General features: G+C 31.4%; 1 long non-coding RNA gene across 3 annotated transcripts; it reads right to left on the bottom strand.

The window, feature by feature from the left end:
• Positions 1 to 1,229: 1,229 nt before the first annotated feature.
• Positions 1,230 to 19,933, bottom strand: LOC141451350 (uncharacterized). Of its 3 annotated transcripts, none has more exons than XR_012456702.1 (3): positions 19,649 to 19,933; positions 16,152 to 16,283; positions 1,230 to 2,007 (listed from the first exon to the last, which is right to left on the bottom strand). It is a non-coding gene; the product is annotated as an uncharacterized lncRNA (long non-coding RNA). The 3 variants fall into 3 exon arrangements; XR_012456700.1 differs by lacking the exon at positions 1,230 to 2,007 and adding an exon at positions 4,553 to 5,258 and having other exon boundaries at positions 19,649 to 19,932; XR_012456701.1 differs by lacking the exon at positions 1,230 to 2,007 and adding an exon at positions 4,553 to 5,226 and having other exon boundaries at positions 19,649 to 19,932.
• Between the last annotated feature and the right edge of the window lie 817 nt (positions 19,934 to 20,750).

Here is a 20,750-nt window from a genome sequence, read left to right as displayed (position 1 = left end):
TAAAGATATTTTATTAACATGTTTGTATAGATTTATTGTTAAAAAGCAATTATTAAAAAAAAAGAATATTAAGAAAAGAGATTAGAAATAACTGCGACAATGGAAGGAATAAAAAAGAAATCCTTTAAAAAAAAGGATAAAAAAAAACCGTTAGAAAAAGTCTCTTAATTTCGATGTAATGTTTCTGCATTTGATAGTTAATATTAAAGGCAATCCTGGAATGTATATGTTAGGTCGATCAATTTTGAAAATCAAGAAGTAAAAATTATTGTAAAAAGTAAAACAGAAAAATTAGTTTCAAAAATGGCCACAAGGTAGAAGCACTTACTGGACTTGTCAATTATATAAACCTTTAGTTTACTTATTTGCCACCATGTAGCACTAACACTGTATATACAACAGTTATGATTTCTCTTCAGTACGGCTTGAGCATTGAAGGGGAGAAGGTCGCTCTGTCGCTCTTCACCTTAAACTTAATCTACTCTTGTGCCACATCTCAATCATCAAATATGAAAAAGGTATGATAACATATGTTTGTTTAGTCTAAAAATCACTGTCGTAAACTTTTACACATTAAAGTTCTTCTTTAAGAATTATAAAAAAAATTATCGAATCATCAAATATAGGTGGTATCATTTTATATGTCTGTCTAGTAAAAAGTAAGAATTATTCTAATATATAATAATCACTATCACAAATATAGATGACAGTTCTTATAAAGAATTATTTAAAAAAAAACTATTCAATTACAAATATGAAATAAGGTATTAAAACAAATTTAGATCATTAATTGCCCCACCCTCCCGCCCTGCAAAATCACTCACCTATATAGTATGGCAGTACTACTGCACACTCGAGAAGCAAGAAACATTTTATGCATTTTTCTCAGCATAAAACAATTTATTTTATCTTACTTCCGGTATCATTAATTAACACATACCTAATGCCATCTAAATATAATGTTGCCTAATTAAAAAAAAAGCTCGAGCTACATAATATTTAATAAAAACCACGGAGTTAATAACGAATGAACTGCAGTTCTAACAGTCACTCCTAGCTAACAGAAAAATCACTACGTATTTTAACGATTAGATTTCTCTTTCTAGACATTTCAGGCCTTTTTTAACTGTTTTTTTTTTTATTTTTTCTTTTTACGTAATTTTTTCTTTATTTTTAATTTCTTATTCTTTAAGAGTTTAAAAGGAAAAATAAATACAATATTATTTATTAACTACTTTTTTTATTATTTAAAAATAATTTATAAAAAAAATTTACAATAAGAGTTTGGGAAAACTTCAATCGACTGGTGACTCTCAAGACTTATACAGGACCTTCTTAAACACACATTTAACCAATGAAAGGAGAATGAATGAAAGGAGTCGTCAATATGATTAAATGTGAGTGAAACGAAGTTCTATATAGACCAATGCTAGATTGTAATTGTGAGGTCTATCATTTTTAAAAACAATCTAAAAAGAAAATTGAACTTTTATTACCGTTTCACTGAGATGCAGTGGTTTCTGTATAAATTAGTTAATAATAAGGCTATTCTAGTGTTTACAGCAAGGGAAGACCTGTAGTGAAAAACAAGAATCAAATACCATTGGAATGTGTAGAAATCGTCCTCTAATTTCACTCAAACACTCCTGTTTAGTAGTTAATAGATAATATTAAGGCCGATGTAAGAATGTAGATGTAGGTACGTTTAAGTATGAAGAAATAACCATTGGAAAAAGTGGAAATTTTCTCCTAATTTCGCTGGATTGCTGATGTTTCTGCATTTTATAGTTAATAATAAATGCTAAATTGCAAATGAAGGGTCGATCTATTTTGAAAATTATAAAGTATAATCCATTACAAAAAGTTGAATTTATTTCTTAATTTCACAAGAATATAGCTGTTTCCGTGTTTGAAAAGCCATTCCAAGATTGTGCAAATTAGCTTTAAGAATTATAAAGTAGTGTGGCCCGGGGAGAACAGTGAAGTTGAAATCTTGTTATTCTTCCTCTGAAATTTAATAAAAAGGAACCTTAGTTAATGATATTAAGTAACCTATGTACGTATTACACACAATTGTTTATGAATTTTGGGAGAATCGTTTCAAGTTTTTGTTATAGTTATACTTCGTAGAATATAGCCAGTGTAAGAAAAAATAACAAGATGACAATGTTAGGGCTTGAAAAAGGTGTGAAATATATCGAAACTTTGGTATTTATACATGATGGTGATTTCGGCAATTCAGATGAAAACTTAAATGGCTTCATAGATAGGACTGATAAGAACTTGCTAGCTCAGTGTTTCGCTGTTAATGGTTTTGACTACTTCCTAACAAGAATGAAGAGGGTAGTATTGCCTACAAGCAGGAGTAGAATGAGAAGTACTTGCTGGAGCAAGTGTGTGAACAAAACCTTTCCTTTTGTATCCTCTTCATAAGGTATTTTGCTTATTTATGTCACTTGGCCCTTTAATTTTTCACCTTTACTATAATAATTACAAGGTGTTACGATCAAGTAATGTTATTCAGTTTTAAACGGATATATTTGTTTTCGATAAATGTTTTTACGAATCTTCAAGTTTCGTGTGTGATGAAAATCAATAGGGGAAAATTCAAATATTTATATTTAGTTAAATGGCTCCTTTTGGCCATCTAACTACAAATTTACTGAATCTGATTTTTCGTATTTTCTCTTGAACAGCATTTACGATTTCCAGTAAGCAAAGTTCTTATGTCATTATGATCTAGAGCATGTATTGAAACATTTCTCTCGAAAAATTGATAAAAACTAAAAACTTTCTGTAATAAATAAAAGACTGCTGTAGCAGCTGGTATGGAGCAATCTGTACTTTGACAGAAATCATGGGTACTTACTACCTTTCCAATTGTCAACGAATTCAGTCTCCCCACTCAAAAATCTTTAGAAAAATAGTAAATGCAATGTTCGGTTTGCATTGATGTTACCATTCATAATGACCTCAAAATCTTTTATCCTCTATCTAGCGAAATCCTTTCTTTGCAAAATTATTGTTATGTGCACATCATTGTTTAAGTTTACTTACAGTCACATTTATTTAATTATATGAATAATATTTCATCAATAGTTATAGATATTAAATGTGTTTCGTTACTTTTAAGAATTAAAAGAAATAATTTTGAACAAAACTGAGCTTGAATTTTTTGGTTGACAAACCTCATAAAGTAATGATTTCAATTTATGGCAGCTTGACTAAAACAAGTTTAGTATAACAGTTTAATTGCAACGTAATTTATGTTATAATAATTTAATGTTTTACAATGCCACAAATACGTTCTAAAAGATTGATCCGTTTAAAAGATTTATACTAAAATTTCAGCATTCATATTTTTTTTATTTCTTAAATTTTTGAAAGATACAAATTTATCTTGAATAAATAGTTGCGTTTTAAGCTGTAGTATCATTGAATTGAATGCTTTTAATTTAAGATTAAATCTATAAACTTTTTATTTCATTGAATAATGATTTTCAGATTGAAAACAGCCAATTGTGTAAGTCAATAACTGCAAAACCGTCCATTAACTGAAGTAGAAATGAAAAAGACGTTGAGAAAACATCAGTCAAATGAGTATGTACAAACAACTTTTTTCGATGTGAAAGATATTAACGTGACTAGGTTTTCCTTTTTAGGGCTTACACATGAACAATTTCAACACAAGATTAATATCTTACCACTAATATAGAATAACAGACAATGAAGATTTTGTAAAAATAATAACCTAAAAGAGAAAATTATCGCGTAGGTTCGTGGAAATTCGCCACGTACAAGGATAGGTAATAGGTTAAGTAGTTTTTACGGATTTTCTTAAATACAGCTTCAAAGATTTTGTTTAAACTTTGTGTACTTTTTATTTAAGCCGTTTTACATAAATTTCACTGAAAACCGTTCTCTGAAAACTTATTTTGAGACCACTTTTGGAGTAAAACTTCAACCCTAGGTCAACATCGTAAAATAGCATTTAAATAAAATTTTAAGTTTTACCACTAATTTCTTATTAAACTTTACCTATTATTTAATTAAAATTCCAAATTTGAAGAAAATCTATGGAGCAGATTTTCAAGAATTAGCCAAAGAAGGTCAGAAGTACAGGTGCTCATTTTTGCCTTAAAAAACTATTTCTAATGGAAAATAAACTTTTTAACTACTTATTTCAACTTGATAATTTAATATTCTTTCATTTTTTAAAAGAAAAGAATTAGTATTATTAATTTTCAATTGGAACTACTTTTTGTATTCTTCCGCAAAACCATGTGCTTTTGAGTGACGTCATAAAGTAGTCCCAAATTAATTATTAAAAAAAAAGACTTTAAAACTATTAATAGTGTGGGAAAATCATTTCTTTTATGCAAATTAACTTGCTATTAATCCATTTTAAACAGAATTATGCTTAAATTTAATTTTAAAAAAAATCCAAGTTCAAATATGGCGACTAACGGATTTTTGCAGTCAGTTGCCATTGGGATCCCGACCAGTGAACATCTACGCAGTTCACGTAAGTAAGATTTTATTATTTAGTTAATTAAATTCAATCAAATTTTTATTAAAATTAATAAAGTGATACAACTATATTAAATTTACAGAGTTTTAGATATTTTTTTACTAAAAAATTAAAAGAATTGAATTAGCACGTGGTCGACCAATGAATCTTGCATGCCTAGACAAGCAATGATTTGTATTTTTTTTGATTATATTTCTATTTCACTTTAATAATTTTTACATTTTAACATGAAATTAATTTTTGTTATTATTTTAAATGTAATTTTTAATAAAAAATTAAACAATTTTGTATGTGGTCGACCAACGAATCTTGCATGTCTGGACAAGCAATGATTCGTATTTCTTTAATTATATTTCTATTTCACTTTATTAATTTTTACATTTTAACATGAAATTAATTTTTGTTATTTTAAATATAATTTTTAATAAAAAATTAAACAATTTAGCATGGGTCGACCAACGAATCTTGCATGCCTGGACAAGCAATGATTCATATTGCTTTAATCATTTTTCTTATTCACTTTTTACATTTTATATTTAAATACATGTTTATTGTAATTTTAAAATTTATTTATTTTTTTGCAGTAACTTAACTCTTGAAATAGCTTTAGACCTTGGGACATTTCTTAACAACTTTTCTTAAACAATCAATAGTCCGAATGATGAAGTATGTCATCCCGAACAGTCTTTACCAACCTTGAACAGAATAAGCAGGGGCTAAACAAATTCTGGAAAAAAATAAGTAAGTAATAATATTTATTATTTTATTCAATAAGAACACTGCAAATTAAAATTTTATAATAGAAATTCAAATAGTTTAAAATAAAATTAAATAATGAAATCAATTAAGGATTCAAATGAAACATGCTACAATCTACAATTGATTCGATTTTGAAATAATTTTAAAGCGCACAATAAGAAAGGCAACCTTCACTTTGGAGTTAAGCACTGAAAAAAAGAAAGATATAAATATCTTTGATTTAATATACACTAAGTGAATTTATATGATTCTTATGAGTAATGGTGAATTTAAGCTATGGAAAGATCCATCAATTTCTATTTAAAACAATTGGAGGGCATTTCGTTTCCCTAAAAAGATTTCTTATGTGCTTAAATATAATAAACTAGACTGAAGGAAATTAAAATATTATTCAAGGTTTATGAGAAATTTTATTATAATAAGTCATTACACGTCGATACAGCAAATCTTAAAACGTTCTCAATTATTGAAACTATATCTTGATTTTAAGTTTGTACAATACATTAGAAAGGAAAGATATTCCTTAACCTTATAGTTATTGCGAAAATCGGTAGGTAATTTTTGGGGAGCGAAATCTGATCTCTACCTCCTCGAGGTGCTCCCTGGGCAACTACTCCCGGGAGTAGGCTAACAGAGACAGTACACGTTTCAAAGCTCAAATGTAGCTTCAATTAACGCTTACTTTTAAAAATTATCTAGTATAATCTTTCGCTTCAATGTTAATTATAATTCCACTTATTTTATATTTTCATATTCAATTAATATGGTGTAACTAATAGCATGATAATAATGCATGAAAAAAATTAAATCATTTCACTAATTGCATGTTCACTACTCACCTAAATGAATACTTGGAATTATAATTATTTAAAACATTTTAGTGGCCACTAACAATGTTTTTACTCGGTTTTTTAAAACTAAATGTGAATCAAATATACCGACTAATTATTGTGTTAGATTTATCTCGGATACACATCCTGCACAACACTTCGTGACAAAAAACACTGGCTCCGATTTTATACATTACACGTTTCATTGTTTTAAAAACTTTTGTTTCTTGTTTGATTTGTTTAATTTCAGGCTGGGGTTTTAGTCGTTAATCGTCTTCTTGTTGATTCTTGAATTTCGTATTCTTTGTAGGTTTTGTCGACTTTGTTTTCTTCAAGTCTGTATCTTTTTGTAAGCCCACTTACCCACCAGTCCGATCAGAAGAAACAATATCTTAGGAATTTCAATGGATGACAAAAATATCTAGTTGGTAAGTTACGTTACGCTTAGTTGTAAGTTGGGCAACAGAGCCCCTGCTATATAAGAAGAAACCATAACTTAGGAATTTCAAAGGATGGATAAATATCTAGTTGATAAGTTAGGTTAGGCTTAGTTGTAAGTTGGGCAGTATGCCCCTGCCATATAAAAAGAAATTTCAATGGATGACTAAATTATCTAGTTTATAAGTTAAGTTAAGCTTAGTTGTAAGTAGGGCAAGTGTGCCCCTGCCATATGAGAAGAAACCATATCTTAGGAATTACAATGGATGGCTAAAGTATCTAGTTTGTAAGTTAGGTTAAGCTTAGTTGTAAGTAGGGCAAGTGTGCCCCTGTCATAAGAGAAGAAACCATATCTTAGGAATTACAATGGATGGCTAAAGTATCTAGTTTGTAAGTTAGGTTAAGCTTAGTTGTAAGTTGGGCAAGTGGGCCCCTGCCATATAAGAAGAAACCATATCTTAGGAATTTCAAAGGATGGCTAAAATATCTAGTATATAAGTTAGGTTAAGCTTAGTTGTAAGTTAGGAAAGTCTGCCCTTGCCATATAAGAAGAAACCATATCTTAGGAATTTCAAAGGATGGCTAAATTATCTAGTTTATAAGTTAGGTTAAGCTTAGTTGTAAGTTAGCAAGTGTGCCCCTGCCATATAAGAAGAAACCATATCTTAGGAATTTCAAGGGATGGCTAAAGTATCTAGTTTATAAGTTAGGTTAAGCTTAGTTGTACGTTGGGCAAGAGAGCCCCTGCCATATCAGAAGAAACCATATCTTAGGAATTTCAATGGATGACTAAATTGACTAGTTTATAAGTTAGGTTAAGCTTAGTTGTAAGTTGGGCAAGTGAGCCCCTGCAATATCAGAAGAAACCGAATCTTAGGAATTTCAATGGATGACTAAATTATCTAGTTTATAAGTTAAATTAAGCTTAGTTGTAAGTTGGGCAAGTGTGCCCCTGCCATATAAGAAGAAACCATATCTTAGGAATTTCAAAGGATGGCTAAAGTATCTAGTTCGTAATTTAGGTTAAGCTTAGTTGTAAGTTAGCAAGTGTGCCCCTGCCATTAAAGAAGAAACCATATCTTAGGAATTTCAAGGGATGACTAAAGTATCTAGTTTGTAAGTTAGGTTAAGCTTAGTTGTAAGTTGGGCAAGAGAGACCCTGCCATATAAGAAGAAACCATATCTTAGGAATTACAGTGGATGACTAAATTATCTAGTTTATAAGTTAGGTTAAGCTTAGTTGTAAGTTATGCAAGTTTACCCCTGCCATATAAAATGAAACCATATCTTAGGAATTTCAATGGATGACTAAATTATCTAGTTTATAAGTTAGGTTAAGCTTAGTTGTAAGTTGGGCAAGTATGCCCCTGCTATATCAGAAGAAACCATATCTTACGAATTTCAGTGGATGGCTAAAGTATCTAGTTTGTAAATTAGGTTAAGCTTAGTTGTAAGTTGGACCAGTGTGCCCCTGCCATTAAAGAAGAAACTATATCAAAGGATTTTCAATGGATGACTAAAGTATCTACTTTGTAAGTTAGGTTAAGCTTAGTGATAAGTTGGGTAAGAGAGACCCTGCCATATAAGAAGAAACCATATCTTAGGAATTACAATGGATGAATAAATTATCTAGTTTATAAGTTTGGTTAAGCTTAGTTGTAATTGATGCAAGTGTGCCCCTGCAATATAAGAAGAAACCGTATCTAAGAAATTTCAAGGAATGGCTCAAGTATCTAGTTTGTAATTTAGGTTAAGCTTAGTTGTATGTTGGGCAAGAGTTCCCCTGCAATATACGAAGAAACCATATCAAAGAAATTTCAATGGATGACTAAATTATCTAGTTTATAAGTTAGGTTAAGCCTAGTTGTAAGTTGGGCAAGTGTGCCCCGGCCATATATGAGAAGAAACCATATCTTAGGAATTTCAATGGATGGCTAAAGTTTCTAGGTTGTAATTTAGGTTAAGCTTAGTTGTAAGTTGGGCAAGAGTGCCCCTTCCATATAAGAAGAAACCATATCTTAGTAATTTCAATGGATGACTAAATTATTTAGTTTATAAGTTAGGTTAAGCTTAGTTGTATGTTGGGAAAGTGAACCCCTGCCATATAAGAAGAAACTATATCTTAGGAATTTCAATGGATTGCTAAAGTATCTAGTTTGTAAGTTAGGTTAAGCTTAGTTGTAAGTTGGGCAAATGAGCCCCTGCCATATAAGAAGAAACCATATCATAGGAATTTCAATGGATGACTAATGTATCTAGTTTATAAGTTAGGTTAAGCTTAGTTGTATGTTAGCAAGTGTGCCCCTGCCATATAAGTAAAAACCATATCTTAGGAATTTCAAGGGATGGCTAAAGTATCTAGTTTATAAGTTAGGTTAAGCTTAGTTGTAATTGATGCAAGTGTGCCTCTGCAATATAAGAAGAAACAATATCTTAGAAATTTCAAGGGATGACTAAAATATTTAGTTTGTAAGTTAGATTAAGCTTAGTTGTAAGTTGAGCAAAAGAGCCCCTGCCATATCAGAAGAAACCGTATCTTAGGAATTACAATGGATGACTAAATTATCTAGTTAATAAGTTAAATTAAGCTTAGTTGTAAGTTGGGCAAGTGTGCCCCTGCCATATAAGAAGAAACCATATCTTAGGAATTTCAAAGGATGGCTAAAGTATCTAGTTTATAAGTTAGGTTAAGCTTAGTTGTAAGTTATGCAAGTGTGCCCCTGCCATATAAGAAGAAACTATATCTTAGGAATTTCAAGGATGGCTAATGTATCTAGTTTATAAGTTAGGTTAAGCTTAGCTGTAAGTTGGGCAACTCAGCTCCTGCCGTATAAGAAGCAACCATATCTTAGTAATTTCAAAGGATGGCTAAAGTATCTAGTTCGTAATTTAGGTTAAGCTTAGTTGTAAGTTGGCCAAGTGTGCCCCTGCAATATAAGAAGAAACCATATCAAAGGAATTTCAATGGATGACTAAATTATCTAGTTTATAAGTTAGGTTAAGCTTAGTTGTAAGTTTGAAAAGTCTGCCCTTGCTATATAAGAAGAAACCATATCTTAGGAATTTTAAAGGATGGTTTAAGTATCTAGTTTGTAAGTTAGGTTAAGCTTAGTTGTAAGTTGGGCAAGAGTGCCCCTGCCATATAAGTAAAAACCATATCTTAGGAATTTCAAGGGATGGCTAAAGTATCTAGTTTATAACTTAGGTTAAGCTTAGTTGTAATTGATGCAAGTGTGCCTCTGCAATATAAGAAGAAACAATATCTTAGAAATTTCAAAGGATGGCTAAATTATCTAGTTTGTAACTTAGGTTAAGCTTAGATGTATGTTGGGCAAGAGTGCCCCTGCCATATAAGAAGAAACCATATCTTAGGAATTTCAAAGGATGGCTAATGTATCTAGTTCGTAATTTAGGTTAAGCTTAGTTGTAAGTTAGCAAGTGTGCCCCTGCCATTAAAGAAGAAACCATATCTTAGGAATTTCAAGGGATGACTAAAGTATCTACTTTGTAAGTTAGGTTAAGCTTAGTTGTAATTTGGGCAAGAGAGACCCTGCCATATAAGAAGAAACCATATCTTAGGAATTACAATGGATGGCTAAAGTATCTAGTTCGTAATTTAGGTTAAGCTTAGTTGTAAGTTGGCCAAGTGTGCCCCTGCAATATAAGAAGAAACCATATCAAAGGAATTTCAATGGATGACTAAATTATCTAGTTTATAAGTTAGGTTAAGCTTAGTTGTAAGTTGGAAAAGTCTGCCCTTGCTATATAAGAAGAAACCATATCTTAGGAATTTTAAAGGATGGTTTAAGTATCTAGTTTGTAAGTTAGGTTAAGCTTAGTTGTAAGTTGGGCAAGAGTGCCCCTGCCATATAAGAAGAAACCATATCTTAGGAATTTCAATGGATGACTAAATTATCTAGTTTATAACTTAGGTTAAACTTAGTTGTAAGTTTAGCAAGTGAGCCCCTGCCATATAAGAAGAAACCATTTCTTAGGAATTTCAAAGGATGGCTAAAGTATCTAGTTTATAAGTTAGGTTAAGCTTAGTTGTAAGTTATGCAAGTGTGCCCCTGCCATATAAGAAGAAACCATATCTTAGGAATTTCAAAGGATGGCTAAATTATCTAGTTTGTAACTTAGGTTAAGCTTAGATGTATGTTGGGCAAGAGTGCCCCTGCCATATAAGAAGAAACCATATCTTAGGAATTTCAAAGGATGGCTAATGTATCTAGTTCGTAATTTAGGTTAAGCTTAGTTGTAAGTTAGCAAGTGTGCCCCTGCCATTAAAGAAGAAACCATATCTTAGGAATTTCAAGGGATGACTAAAGTATCTACTTTGTAAGTTAGGTTAAGCTTAGTTGTAATTTGGGCAAGAGAGACCCTGCCATATAAGAAGAAACCATATCTTAGGAATTACAATGGATGACTAAATTATCTAGTTTATAAGTTAGGTTAAGCTTAGTTGTAAGTTATGCAAGTTTACCCCTGCCATATAAAATGAAACCATATCTTAGGAATTTCAATGGATGACTAAATTATCTAGTTTATAAGTTAGGTTAAGCTTAGTTGTAAGTTGGGTAAGTATGCCCCTGCTATATCAGAAGAAACCATATCTTACGAATTTCAGTGGATGGCTAAAGTATCTAGTTTGTAAGTTAGGTTAAGCTTAGTTGTAAGTTGGACCAGTGTGCCCCTGCCATTAAAGAAGAAACTATATCAAAGGATTTTCAATGGATGACTAAAGTATCTAGTTTGTAAGTTAGGTTAAGCTTAGTGATAAGTTGGGCAAGAGAAACCCTGCCATATAAGAAGAAACCATATTTTAGGAATTACAATGGATGACTAAATTATCTAGTTTATAAGTTTGGTTAAGCTTAGTTGTAAGTTGGGCAAGGGAGCCCCTGCCATATAAGAAGAAACCATATCTTAGGAATTTCAATGGATGACTAATGTATCTAGTTTGTAAGTTAGGTTAAGCTTAGTTGTAAGTTGGCCAAGAGAGCCCTTGCCATATAAGAAGAAACCATATCTTAGGAATTTCAATGGATTGCTAAAGTATCTAGTTTGTAAGTTAGGTTAAGCTTAGTTGTAAGTTGGGCAGTTGTGCCCCTGGTATATAAGAAGAAACCATATCTTAGGAATTTAATGGTTGCCTGATGTAATTAGTTTAGAGGTAGCTTAGTTTTAACTTAGTGAAGTGTCCGTCCTTCAGCTCAGAAGAAAACCATATCTTTGGAACCTCAGTAGTGGATTTCAAAGTAGTTGATAAGTAGTATTTAAGGAAATTGTTTGGAACAAATAGTTTATTTAGTTACATACTGACTATAATAGTAGTTTCAGTGCGTCATCTAATAAATACACAACTTAAACTAATTTAAGTGAACACAATTTTGTTTTGCAGACTGTTGAAGTGCTTATGAAGTATTGGTATATGTTTAAATTTCAGTTGTACATTTTTTTTTTACACTTAGCATTATTGGTGCATTTAAGTGGCTTTTTTTCTTCTGGAACAGATAGAGTATATTTCCTGGCAATATATTTTTATTAATTAATCTTCGTTGTAATCCTAAAAAGAAGGTTGTATTTAGGTAAAAGTGATATTGATTGGAAAAAGAAAACGGTTGAACAGGTTGAAAGCGTACGCTGGTTACTGAGAAACTTGTTGGGATGGTTTCATTTCAAATTTGTCCAAGATTTGGAGATCTTTTCTAGTTATTATTGATAGCCTGCCCAAAGCATTCTTATTGATTCTACTTTAATAGCTTTGCAGTCAGTCGAAAATCTTTAGTTCTATTATTAATAATTGAAACACTTACTTTTAAAAATTATCTAGTATAATCTTTCGCTTCAATGTTAATTATAATTCCACTTATTTTACATTTTCATATTCAATTAATATGGTGTAACTAATAGCATGATAATAATGCATGAAAAAATTAAATCATTTCACTAATTGCATGTTCCCTACTCACCTAAATGAATACTTGGAATTATAATTATTTAAAACATTTTAGTGGCCACTAACAATGTTTTTACTCGGTTTTTTAAGACTAAATGTGAATCAAATGTACCGACTAATTAATTATTGTGTTAGATTTATCTCGGATACACATCCTGCACAACACTTCGTGACAAAAAACACTGGCTCCGATTTTATACATTACACGTTTCATTGTTTTAAAATCTTTTGTTTCTTGTTTGATTTGTTTAATTTCAGGCTGGGGTTTTAGTCGTTAATCGTCTTCTTGTTGATTCTTGAATTTCGTTTTCTTTGTTGGATTTGCCGACTTTGTTTTCTTCAAGTCTATATCTTTTTGTAAGCCCACTTACCCACCAGTCCAAAAACCCTTTTTTTCCGAACGCCTTTCTAATAATCCCCCTATTTCCCTAATTGCCTCATCCTATACATAACCTAGAAATCTAGGTTTAACTCATTCTAGTCATTGGTCTATGCAGACAGATCTCCCTGTATATCCCTCAATCACTAAACGATATTCTTACCCTATTCCCTTTTCCTCCAATTTTATCCCAATCCATTTTTACAAACTCCATTGTATGGAGTTCTACGTATCCCTATGCCTGCTTAAATGACCAACTAGAATGCGGATGTGGGTAGAAAGGCGTTCTTTGGGGAGCGAAAACTGATCTCTACCTCCTCGAGGTGCTCCCTGGACAACTACTCCCGGGAGTAGGCTAACAGAGACAGTACATTTTTTAATGCTCAAATGTAGCTTCAATTTAAATTTTTTCCAAATTTAATTAAACTTTATAAATAGAAATATATTCATTAACGATAAGCAATATGATAAATTAGAACTGTTTTAAAAGGGTTGTAGAATATGAAAGTGTTATCTCCTGCTGTTTCGCGAAAGTTTCGAGATATATAAATGAAAAATTGCTAAAAAAAAAAAAAATATACCTCAACTGCTCCAGTTCGAACTTGAAATAAAACTAATAATATTTCGTCAAGTTAAATAACTGTAGAAATCTACAGCAAGCGTGTTTAATTTTTTTTCAACTCTTTTCTGTATTGATATCTTCTTTTTACTTAAATTTGCCTTTTTCCTTTTATGATCAAAACTTATATTAACTAGCGAAAAATTCATTGCCAGCTAAATATAAAATTTCTGTACTAATATAAGAATCAGCGTTCTTTTACAATCAATAATGGTTTAATCACAAAAACAAGTAAAAGTGATAAACAGAAAAATATATACATAGCGATACTTCATAGCAGAATAAACATTCTGACCTGACAGAATTAAAGAAAGCCTTTTGTTAGTTTAAGTGTAGTTTATTTAGTGACGTTACACTGAAATAACTTTATAGTTTACCGAACAAATTAAACTATTCATGTTCCAAACAATTAGCTTTAAGTATAGTTAAGATAATTATTAAGATCAAGCATAATGAAGAACATCCAATGATAATGAAGATGTAGTATCAAGCTTTGATGTGGAAACCAAAAAATTTAAATGCTACTTAGTTATAAGTTAGTTTTAAGTAACGCTAATCCCAAGCTGGGTTGAGGAAAACAAACTTCGTTTAGTTAAGTTAGTTTTAAGAGACTTTAATTTTGTACATTGTATTAAAAAAAAGAAAAAAGATATCTCTTACTATTTTTCTCCCTAATCCGCTTAATATTAAACACCAACTAGCTATGATATGGAAGCCAAAAATGGTTAATACGAATTAAATAATAAGAAGCTATAGAAGTGAGCCAAATCCTGACACTCAGTGATGTGGAAGTCAAACGTAGTATTAAATTAATTAATTTAGTAAATTTGTAGCTATGAGTGTGATGCAGTGATGTGAATTTTGAGAAAAAAAATTTGTAAACATAAGTTAATTTTAGAAAAAAGCTTAAATTAATCTGGGGACATATTATTGTTTAGTTGTTAATTAGTTATAAGATATTAGTTAAACAAACGCTAATTCCAAGCTGCGATAAGGAAGCCAAATACCATTTATATGCTGATTATTAATAAGTTAGTTATAAGAAACGCTAGACCTAAGTTGGTATGTGGAAAAAACTCATAATTTAATCGATAGATAGTTACGTATAAGCTAGTTTTAAGAAAACGCTAGCGCTAATTCAGTCATGAGGAAACCAAACATCGTTCAGTAATTAAGTTCCCTAGTTTCAAATAATAGTTATAATTCTGTTATAATTAGTTATAGAAGTAGGTATAGTTTTAACGAATTATTTATAGAAGTAGGTATGGTTTTAACGAATTAGTTATAGAAGTAGGTATAGTTTTAACGAATTAGTTATAGAAGTAGTATAGTTTTAAGCACATTTAAAGGCCATCATATCAGTTTACATTCATTGAAAAAGTTCAAGTGATGAGAGATGCAGTTTTAATACATAACTAACCTAATTTGTATAAAATTCTTACTCCTCCTACATTATGTTACTAACCTTTATTAAACTGGCTCTTACCCCAACTTCGAATAAAAGATAAGTGAATTTGAAGCTAATTTCCAGACATACAATTTTATTCTTTTATTCCTCTAAAACTAGATAGCAGATGCACCTTACGCTCTTTTGCTCGTTAATAAAAAAATAATTGCTAGCTTAAATGTGACAATTCTTCTAGAGTTCACTACTGATACGATATATTTTAACAGTATGGTACCATACTACTAATATCAGGGCGAATATAAAATAAAACGGTGCGATTTGTATTAGCGCGTCTTCTATGGAACGATAAAATCGGATATCCGGGTATTTAGGTAATCCGTGAACGTCAAAACATTCGCTATTAAATATCCACCGTCCGAGTTACTATTTTATTTTTAAGACCTTAAAAGATTATTCGGCACGGAGCGTGTTCGGGAAGTAATTCGGTGTTGCAAACGGAACTAAATCGGTTACCGGTATTTCGATAGTATGTGATCTCTAGAACATTTATATACGACATACGTCGCCGAACAATTAAGTTACTGTTATTAATGTGTCAAGAAGAACTGGGCGCAGAGCATGTAGTAGTTCTAATTTAGTGAAATTGCTTGTCTTACTTCGAATTGAGTGCTTCAGTCTCAAACAGTCTATTTGTACGGTTTTATGAGTATATTATAATTTTGGTTAAACATTTATGTAGAATTTAAATTCTATAAAAGTTCAAAAAATGTGCTTTTATTTAATACGTTCAACGTTTTGAATTTAATGTTTTAGGATAGTTTTTCTTTCTGTTGAGAGTTTAATGTTCATGGACTTGTTTTCGCTGCAGTAGATTAACAATCCATAGGGGTTAAACTCTAAATAGATGAAATCCTTTTTTTAGATTCGAAACGTGAGAAGTTAAATAAAAGTTTTTTTGTTTTTATGGTTAATGTAAATTTTAAACGTGTTAGTAATCAAATATTTATAAGCACAAGTACTTCTTTCCCTTTTGTGTTTACTTTGACCTTGATCTGCGAAATCTGAGTAGATTGTTAGGCGAACACAGAGCTTCGTTTTGTTTGGTTTGTGTTCTTTGTGAATTCTCGATAGCTGTTCTTCAGACAAAAATGGTCCATTGTAAATTAATTGTATATTTAAAGTTTGTTACTTTTGTAACGTAGATAGTAAAGGGAAGTAAACCTGATACCTCTTTTTTATGATTCATTGATGTTCTTGGTTCATAGATTCTTTGTAGGCTGTTATTTCCGCTATGAAGCTAGAACATGGAACTAATCCAAACAACCGCATTACGTAAATCTACGTCTTATGAAACTCCAGCCTAGCAAAAATTAGAAAAGAATAATCATTAGTTGTTAAGTTTACATAGTTATAAGTTAAGGAAATTTTACCTATCATGACAAATCATTAGAATTCCAATGGATGCCAACTGAAATCAGCTCTAATGTAACTTGGCTACAAGACAGGAGAAATGACCCCTTTATGCCAGATGAATGTAATATCCTTAGAATCGCAAAGGTTGCCTAACCTTGGTTTAGATTAAGCTTTCAAAGTTCGCGTTTATATCTTAAGCCTTAACCTATTGGTGTTCACATCTCTTTTTAAGTAATTTAGTAATTTAGAAGTAAACCGTATGCACCCACAAATTCAAATGAAAGCGAAATCTTAGGAATCTCAATGGCTGCAAAACGTGATTGATTAGTAGTTTACTAACTAATCTTACTTACTAGTTAAGTTAGCTGTAAGTAGGACAAAATACTCCTTCAGGACAGACGAAACCATTATCTTAGGTATATCAACGTTTGTTAAACGTGATTTGTTAGAAAGTTAATTTAGCAGTAAGTTGAACAAAATACACCCTCAATGTTAGACAAAACCCATATCATTAGAATATTAATAAAAGCCACACGTGATTAGTTTGTATGAGAATAGAATGAATTAAGCTTATTGTCTAGTATGCGATATTAGCCCAATGAGTTCAGCTTTTTATTCACCTGCATAGTTTAGTTAGATAGTAAATAGTTTTTAGTTAGCATAGTTGTAAATTGGGCAAGTATGCCCCTGCCATATAAGAACAAACCATGTATTAAGAATTTCAATGGATGGCTAAAGTATCTAGTTTGTAAGTTAGGTTAAGCTAAGTTGTAAGTTGGGCAAGTGTGCCCCTGCCGTATGAGAAGAAACTATATCTTAGGAATTTCAAGGATGGCTAAAGTATCTAGTTTATAAGTTAGGTTAAGCTTAGTAGTAAGTTGGGCAAGAGTGACCCTGCCATATAAGAAGAAAGCATATCAAAGAAATTTCAATGGATGACTAAATTATCTAGTTTGTAAGTTAGGTTAAGCTTAGTTGTAAGTTGGGCAAGTGTGCCCCTGCCATATATAAAGAAACCATATCAAAGGAATTTCAATGGATGACTAAAGTATCTAGTTTATAAGTTAGGTTAAGCTTAGTTGTAAGTTAGGCAAGTGTGCCCCTGCCATATAATAAGAAACCATACCAAAAGAAATTTCAAAGGATGACTACATTATCTAGTTCATAAGTTAGGTTAAGCTTAGTTGTAAGTTGGGCAAGTGAGCTCCTGACATATAAGAAACCACATCTCAGGAATTTCAATGGATGGCTAAAGTATCTACTTTTAAGTTAGGTTATGCTTAGTTGTAAGTTGGGAAGTATGACCCTGCCATATCAGAAGAAACCATATCTCAGGAATTTCATTGAATAGCTAAAGTATCTAGTTTATAAATTAGGTTTAGCTTAGTTGTAAGTTGGGAAAGTGAGCCCCTGCCATATAAGAAGAAACCATATCAAAGGAATTTCAATGGATGACTAAATTATCTAGTTTATAAGTTAGGTTAAGCTTAGTTGTAAGTTATGCAAGTGTGCCCCTGCCATATAAGAAGAAACTATATCAAAGGAATTTCAATGGATGACTACATTATCTAGTTCATAAGTTAGGTTAAGCTTAGTTGTAATTTGGGCAAGTGAGCCCCTGTCATATAAGAAGAAACCATATCAAAGGAATTTCAATGGATGACTACATTATCTAGTTCATAAATTAGGTTAAGCTTAGTTGTAAGTTGGGCAAGTGTGCCCCTGCCATACAAGAAGAAACCATATCAAAGGAATTTAAATGGATGACTGAATTATCTAGTTTATAAGTTAGGTTAGGCTTAGTTGTAAGTTGGGCAAGTGAGCCCCAGCCATATAAGAAGAAACCACAACTCAGGAATTTCAATGGATGGCTAAAGTATCTACTTTTAAGTTAGGTTATGCTTATTTGTAAGTTGGGAAGTATGACCCTGCCATATCAGAAGAAACCATATCTCAGGAATTTCATTGAATAGCTAAAGTATCTAGTTTATAAATTAGGTTTAGCTTAGTTGTAAGTTGGGAAAGTGAGCCCCTGCCATATAAGAAGAAACCATATATTAGGATTTTCAATGGATGGCCAAACTATCTCGTTTGTAAGTTAGGTTAACCTAAGTTGTAAGTTGGGCAAGTGTGCCTATGCCATATAAGAAGAAACCATATCAAAGGAATTTCAATGGATGACTAAATTATCTAGTTTATAAGTTAGGTTAAGCTTAGTTGTAAGTTATGCAAGTGTGCCCCTGCAATATAAGAAGAAACTATATCAAAGAAATTTCAATGGATGACTACATTATCTAGTTCATAAGTTAGGTTAAGCTTAGTTGTAATTTGGGCAAGTGAGCCCCTGTCATATAAGAAGAAACCATATCAAAGGAATTTCAATGGATGACTAAAGTATCTAGTTTATAAGTTAGGTTAAGCTTAGTTGTAAGTTAGGCAAGTGTGCCCCTGCCATATAATAAGAAACCATACCAAAAGAAATTTCAAAGGATGACTACATTATCTAGTTCATAAGTTAGGTTAAGCTTAGTTGTAAGTTGGGCAAGTGAGCTCCTGACATATAAGAAACCACATCTCAGGAATTTCAATGGATGGCTAAAGTATCTACTTTTAAGTTAGGTTAAGCTTAGTTGTATGTTGGACAAGAGTGACCCTGCCATACAAGAAGAAACCATATCAAAGGAATTTCAATGGATAACCCCCTATTTCCCTAATCATCCTATCTTATACGTAACCTAGAAATCTAGGTTTACGTCATTCTAGTCATTGGTCTATGCAGACAGATCTCCCTGTATATCCCTCACTCACTAAACGATTTATTTACCCTATTCCCTTATCCTCCAATTTTCTCCTGATCCATTTTTACGAACTCCATTGGCTGGAGTTCTCCTTAATCCTATGCCTGTTTTAAAGACCAACTAGAATGCGGATGTGCGTAGAAAGGCGTTCTTTAGGGAGCGAAAACTGATCTCTACCTCCTCGAGGTGCTCCCCGGGCAACTACTCCCCCCGGGAGTAGGCTAACAGTGGAAGTACACTTTTCAAAGCTCAAAAATAGCTTTCATTAAAATGTTTTCCAAATTTAATTTAACTTTATAAATACAAAGATTTTCATTAACGATAAAACCTCCCGTGCAGGGGAAGTGGACTAGCCACTTCTTTGGGGACCTTAACGTCCCTGCGGGTACCCTAGCCTAACAACACGAACAATAGGCACATTTTAATGCAATTTTTTTAAAAAAAAAAATGCAGTTAAACTAGACTTACAATTCTTAATGTTTTCTAAAAAAGTCAAAGAATATCTATTACTTACTTTCCTAAAGTCGTAAAAAGAAAATGTAGATTGCTAGGTGATTAAACTGGGAAAGAGAGCACTCATATTTCACAACGTTTTCCAAATGAAACAGCCTGCAGTCTTGTACGCCTCTTGACTGCATTTCTGTTAAAATTCAATATATTTATTGCAAAAAACCAAAACACTGTTTAAAGAACCAAAGTATTCCACTTTTGTTCTTTATTACCAAAAATCACAATACACCAAACAGTACAAATGGAGGGAAACTTCTAGAATCATGTGTCCCCACTTTTCAGAAAGACAGTGTAGCAATTATATATTTAATATTTAACAATATGAAATATGTTATAATCAATTGAAAGTATTTTTAAATTTTAAATATAAAATCATTTTTATAAAACCTTCTGAGAAGTAGTTATAATAATGCTTAAAATAATTTCTTATTTCTTTATACTGTTCCTGTGAACGAATCAAGATAACATATTTACTTTGATTCACTTGAGTTTATTCTAAATCACTAAATCATAAACAGAAAAAAATTCAAGAGAACTGTCACACGATTTTCTCTTACTATATTTGTCAAGGTTCTTTCATTACACTTCGATACTGCTAATCTTAAAACGTCTCAATTTTTAAAGACAATATCTAGATTTTAAATTTGTACATTGCATTAATAAGAAAAGATATCCTTACATCTTATTGTTATTCCGATAATCGGTAGATAATTTTTGGGGAGCGAAATCTGATCTCTACCTCCTCGAGGTGCTCCCCGGGCAACTACTCCCCCCGGGAGTAGGCTAACAGAGGCAGTACACTTTTCAAAGCTCAAAAATAGCTTTCATTAAAATGTTTTCCAAATTTAATTAAACTTTATAAGTACAAAAGGTGTTCATTAACGATAAGAGAAAAGACAACAAACTAAAAATTGTAACAGTTTTAAAAGGGTTGTAGAATATATAGCAAGCGGGGTTTAATTTTTTTCAACTTTTCTCTGTATTGTAACTTGTTCTCACTAAGCTTGCTAGTTTTGGATGTGAAAATAGAAAACTGAATAATTTTCATTACTTTTACTGGTATTTCTTTGTTTTCTGTTTCTTTAATTGTATTGTTTAGCCAATCA

The sequence above is a fragment of the Rhodnius prolixus genome, unplaced genomic scaffold (assembly GCF_049639745.1).
Source record: "Rhodnius prolixus isolate KJV_2025 unplaced genomic scaffold, Rpr scaffold_8, whole genome shotgun sequence".
In the NCBI taxonomy this organism is placed as follows: Eukaryota; Metazoa; Arthropoda; class Insecta; order Hemiptera; family Reduviidae; genus Rhodnius; species Rhodnius prolixus.
The sequence above is the reverse complement of the archived record's forward strand: the minus strand, read 5'-3'. Positions and strand labels throughout refer to the sequence as shown.